This window comes from Magnolia sinica, chromosome 16 (assembly GCF_029962835.1).
Source record: "Magnolia sinica isolate HGM2019 chromosome 16, MsV1, whole genome shotgun sequence".
NCBI lineage: Eukaryota > Viridiplantae > Streptophyta > Magnoliopsida > Magnoliales > Magnoliaceae > Magnolia > Magnolia sinica.
The window spans coordinates 31,373,868-31,380,263 of NC_080588.1; positions in this window are offsets into that span (position 1 = coordinate 31,373,868).

A 6,396-nucleotide genomic window follows, 5' to 3' on the forward strand; every position below is an offset into this window, starting at 1 on the left:
GATCCTACTCCATCTATCATCTATCACTTCTGGCAGCCTTTTTCAAAGTCTTCACTTCTTATGACTACAAATTCCATTAGACAACATAGCCCACTAGATTATTCAAAGCACCTTTTGGTGATATTCCTTCTAGAGCATCCAGCCTCTATCATTATAGAAGCCAATTTTGAATAATAGCTATGGTTTTTGGCTAGGACAAGTTGATGCAAAAGAGTTTTAGGGTCCTCCAAATTACAAAATCAAATGAGTAGAAAAGGAGTTGGTTCAATGACCTCCACTCTTAAACACTTGATTCACATGTTCATCATTATTTTTCATTATTTTTCTTTTTCTTTTTAATTTTTTGATGAGTTGGGTATGCTGGAGTTTTCTTCCATTACAGTATGTTGATCGAATGGCTTTTCATTGACATATTCTTTTTGGAATCCATAGTGTATGCTGCTGTATTTTATTTTACAATGCACCCTTCTTGATGAACGGCCTAGATCTTTGACAAGTGTTGTTCACCTAGATCGGTTTTCCTTTCAGATCTCATTGTTTGGAGTTTTGATTTTATTTATTTATTTTCTTTCTTTTTCATTTCAACCATCTCCACTGTATTGAAAGGCAAAGGAAAGGCCCTATTGAGGCACTCTGGCTTGATAAAAGTAGTTGAAAACATCTTTTTCTTAATGTCTTTAATCTTTTTCATGGCTCTTTGAATCCTTTGATTAGAAATAATATTAGTTGACAGTTGTTGGTATGGGTAGCTAACATTAGCTGGTACTCATACCAGCAGCAAAAGGGTATAAAAACCAAGAAGAAGGTTATGACAAGGATGGATTTATATAGCATGCTTTACCCAGCCAAGGGTTTGTGACAACAAGCAACTCCACTAAGATTTTTGTAGATATTGCTGCATAAGGAATATGATATTCATTCATTAAGCATGAGCTACCATCTTTGAAACTGAATCTGTCATTAGTTTCTTCAAAGAAAGGGGGTTGCCTGTGCTAGAGTGGTTCTTTAATCTTTTTTTTTTTGTTGGTTAGTTTAGTTCTTTCATGGTTTTAAGGGAATGGCATTGTGAGTTGTTTCATGCTTTCTAGGGAACTAGATGGTCATGATCTCTCTTTTTTGGTTCTTTCATAGATCCAGATAAATAGTTCTTGGTAGAGTTTTCTAAAATTCTTTTGGGAAGTTCTTTTCTAGAGTTTCAGATAAATAGTTCTCAAAAGAAGCTTACCAAGATTTTAAGTTTGAAAGAAGCTTACCAAAATTTTCTTCTTCTTTTGAGTGTGGATGGTTGGAATACATGTAGAATCATTAAATGTACAAACCCATGCCTTAGATCAAATTTTTACATCTCATTTTCTATTATTTTTATATTTTATTTTCAGCTAAATTTTCAAATGAATGGTGTCAGTTCATAAAATTCAGAAAAACAAGTGTTTAAACTATAATGGTGGTTGCTGGGAAGACGAGGCTACCAACATTACTGGTTGCAAGGTATTATTGGGTATAATTAGCCTAGCATACAAGTTGAGATGTTTCCATGTATGCTGATAGTTTCTTTGTTTCTTCAGGATACATTCCGTGGAAGGGTGTGTGAATGTCCGTTGGTTCAGGAAGTGCAATTTAAGGGAGATGTTTATAGCAGTTGTCATGGTAAACCTCTCTCTCGCTCTCTAGGGTATATCTTATCTCTGTATCTCACACACACTTTCTTATAAAAGAAAGTGAGTTTTTAGGTTGTAGAAGGGTGTCCTATTTCATGGGATTGCTACTTACTAGTTTTACTTCTTTTCCATTACTCTTACCACTATGTTATATGCAGGTACCTATGGTCTCCTATATATTTGTTGTATATGATTACTTGGAACTGAATGTGCAAGCCTTCATTACTAGATATAGTTGCTAGATCCATCTATATGATGGATGAATGGAATGGTTTATTTGAATGTAAAATTGTCATGATATGTTCGTGTGATGTCTGGACAGTCTCTGTAGGTATTTCACACCATTTTATCATACTTATCAGCAAAATGCACTTATCCATAGTGCCTTCAAATTGATTTTCATATATTCTTTGGTGACATCAAGATCTTATATATATGGCTTTTATCATTTATGCAAAACATGCTATATATAGTGTTTTCAAATTGATTTTGAAACCCATCATTGTTTCAAGAAGAACCTTCATTTTGTTTCATGAACAGAGGATGGACAAGTGATGAGCTTTTTTGTTGTATTAGAAAGAAAATTTGTTAGGAGATGTCTGAGTGAGGCACATGGCATAATTATAAGTCCATCTCTCCATACGTCACATTGGTTATATATGAAAAGATCATCAACTATCTACCCTGTTTTAATCTAGAAAAAAGAAGCAGTATTTGGTCTAGCTAGATGTATCTGACTAATAAATTGGACCTCACTGATAAATTGGAATTTTTTTTATTTAGTAAATGTTTTCTTGATGTACGTGTACTGTACAAAACCTAACCTTAACCTAAACATAAAACCTAAACGTTAACCTATAACCTAAAACCTAAACCTAAACCTAAAACCTAAATGTATTCTCAAATCCCTAAAATTAAACCTACACCTAATCCTAATCTCAACTCCTTAACCTAAACCTAAACCTAAACTTGAAAACTCAAACCTAAACCCGATCCTGAACCCGAACCCGATTTCCTAAACCTAAACCTTAACCTATTCTCAATTCGCAAAACCTATAACTTATAATCTAAACCGAAACCTAAACCTATACCAAAACCTAAACCTATAACCTATAACCTTAACCTAAACCTAAACCTAAACCTAAACCTATAACCTAAACCTAAACCTAAAACCTAATGTATTCTCAAATCCCTAAACCTAAACCTACACCTAATCCTAATCTCAACTCCCTAACCTAAACCTAAACCTAAACTTGAAAACTCAAACCTAAACCCGATCCCGAACCCGAACCCGATTTCCCAAACCTAAACCTTAACCTATTCTCAATTCCGTAAACCTTAATCTATAACCTAACCTAAACCTAAACCTATAACCTACACTTATAACCAAAACCTATAACCTAAACCTAAGCCTAAAACCTAAACCTAAACCTAAAACCGAAATGTATTCTCAAATCCTTAAACCTAAACCAACACCTAATCCTAATCTCAACTCCCTAACCTAAACTTAAACCTAAACTTAAAAACCCAAACCTAAACCGGATCTCGAACCCGAACCCAATTTCCTAGACTTAAACCTTAACATAATCGCAATTCCCTAAACCTATACCTGATAACCTAAACCTAAACCTAAACCTAAACCCCATAACCTAAACCTAAACCTAAAACCTAATGTATTCACAAATCCCTAAACCTAAACCTACACCTAATCCTAATCTCAACTCCATAACCTAAACTTGAAAACCCAAACCTAAACCCGATCCCGAACCCAAACCCGATTTCCTAAACTAAAACCTTAACCTATTCTCAATTCCCTAAACCTATAGCTTATAACCTAAACCTAAACCTTAACCTAAACCTAAACCTAAACCTATAACCTATAACCTAACCTAAACCTAAAACCTAATGTATTCTCAAATCCCTAAACCTAAACCTACACCTAATCCCAATCTCAACTCACTAACCTAAACCTAAACCTAAACTTAAACTTGAAAACCCAAACCTAAACCCGATCTCGAACTCGAACCCGACTTCCTAAACCTAAACCTTAACCTATTCTCAATTCCTTAAACCTATAGCTTATAACCTAAACCTAAACCAAAACCTAAACCTAAACCTAAACCTATAACCAATAAACTAAACCTAAACCTAAAACCTAATGTATTCTCAAATCCCTAAACCTAAACCTACACGTAATCCTAATGTCAACTCCCTAACCTAAACCTAAACCAAAACTTGAAACCCCAAACCTAAATCGGATCCCGAACCCGAACCCGATTTCCTAAACCTAAACCTTAACCTATTATCAATTCCCTAAACCTTAACCTATAACCTAACCTAAACATAAACCTATAACCTGCACTTATAACCAAAACCTATAACCTAAACCTAAGCCTAAAACCTAAACCTAAACCTAAAACTGAAATGTATTCTCAAATCCTTAAACCTAAACCTACACCTAATCCTAATCTCAACTCCCTAACCTAAACTTAAACCTAAACTTGAAAACCCAAACCTAAACCCGTTCTCGAACCCGAACCTGATTTCCTATACCAAAACCTAAACCTATTCTCAATTCCCTAAACCTAGATCTTATAACCTAAACCTAAACCTACACCAAATCCTAATCTCAACTCCCTAACCTAAACCTAAACCTAAACTTGAAAACCCAAACCTAAACCCGATCCAGAACCCGAATACGACTTCCAAAACCTAAACCATAACCTATTCCCAATTCCCTAAACCTTAACCTATAACCTAACCTAAACCTAAACCTAAACCTATAACCTGCACTTATAACCTAAACCTATAACATAAACATAAGCCTAAAACCTAAACCTAAACCTAAAACTGACATGTATTCTCAAATCCTTAAACCTAAACCTACACCTAATCCTAATCTCAACTCCCTAACCTAAAATTAAACCTAAACTTAAAAACTCAAACCTAAACCCGATCTCGAACCCGAACCCAATTTCCTAAACCGAAACCTTAACCTAATCTCAATTCCCTAAACCGATACCTTATAACCTAAACCTAAACCTAAACCTAAACCTAAAACCTAATGTATTCTCAAATCCCTAAACTTAAACCTACACCTAATCCTAATCTCAACTCCATACCCTAAACTTGAAAACCCAAACCTAAACCCGATACCGAACCCAAACCCGATTTCTTAAACCTAAACCTTAACTTATTCTCAATTCCCTAAACCTATAGCTTATAACCTAAACCTAAACCTTAACCTACACCTAAACCTAAACCTATACCCTATAACCTAAACCTAAACCTAAAACCTGATGTATTATCAAATTCCCAAACCTAAACCTACACCTAATCCTAATCGCAACCCCCGAACCTAAACCGAAACCTAAACTTGAAAACCCAAACCTAAACCCAATCCCAAACCCGAACCCGATTTCCTAAACCGAAACTTTAACATATTCTCAATTCCCTAAACCTAAAGCTTATAACCTAAACCTAAACCTTAACCTAAACCTATAACCTGTAACCTAAACCTAAACCTAAAACCTAATGTATTCTCAAATCCCTAAACCTAAACCTACACCTAATCCCAATCTCAACTCCCAAACCTAAACTAAAACCTAAACTAAAAAACCCAAACCTAAACCTGATCTCGAACCCGAACACAATTTCCTAAACCTAAACCTTAACCTAATCTCAATTCCCTAAACCTATACCTTATAACCTAAACCAAAACCTAAACCTAAACCTAAACCCTATAACCTAAACCCTATAACCTAAACCCTATAACCTAAACCTAAACCTAAAACCTAATTTTTCTCAAATCCCTAAAACTAAACCTACACCAAATCCTAATCTCAACTCCATAACCTAAACTTGAAAACCCAAACCTAAACCCGATCCCGAACCCAAACCTGATTTCCTAAACCTAAACATTAACATATTCTCAATTCCCTAAACCTATAGCTTATAACCTAAACCTAAACCTTAACCTACACCTAAACCTAAACCTATACCCTATAACCTAAACCTAAACCTAAAACCTAATGTATTCTCAAATCCCTAAACCTAAACCTACACCTAATCCAAATCTCAACACCCTAAGATAAACCTAAACCTAAACTTGAAAACCCAAACTTAAACCTAATCCCGAACCCGAACCCGATTTCCTAAACCGAAACCTTAATCTATTCTCAATTCCCTAAACCTAAAGCTTATAACCTAAACCTAAACCTTAACCTAAACCTAAACCTAAACCGATAACCTATAACCTAAACCTAAACCTAAAACCTAATGTATTCTCAAATCCCTAAACCTAAACCTACTCCTAATCCCAATCCCAACTCCCTAACCTAAACCTAAACCTAAACTTAAACTTCAAAACCTAAACCTAAACCCGATCTCGAACCCGAACCCGACTTCCTAAACATAAACCTTAACCTATTCTCAATTCCTTAAACCTATAGCTTATAACCTAAACCTAAACCAAAACCTATAACCAATAAACTAAACCTAAACCTAAAACCTTAATGTATTCTCAAATCCCTAAACCTAAACCTACACCTAATCCTAATCTCAACTCCTTAACCCAAACCAAAACTTGAAAACCTAAACCTAAACCTGAACCCGAACCTGAACCTGAACCCGATTTCCTAAACCTAAACCTTAACCTATTCTCAATTCCCTAAACCTTAACCTATAACCTAACCTAAACCTAAACCTATAACCTACACTTATAACTGAAACCTATAAC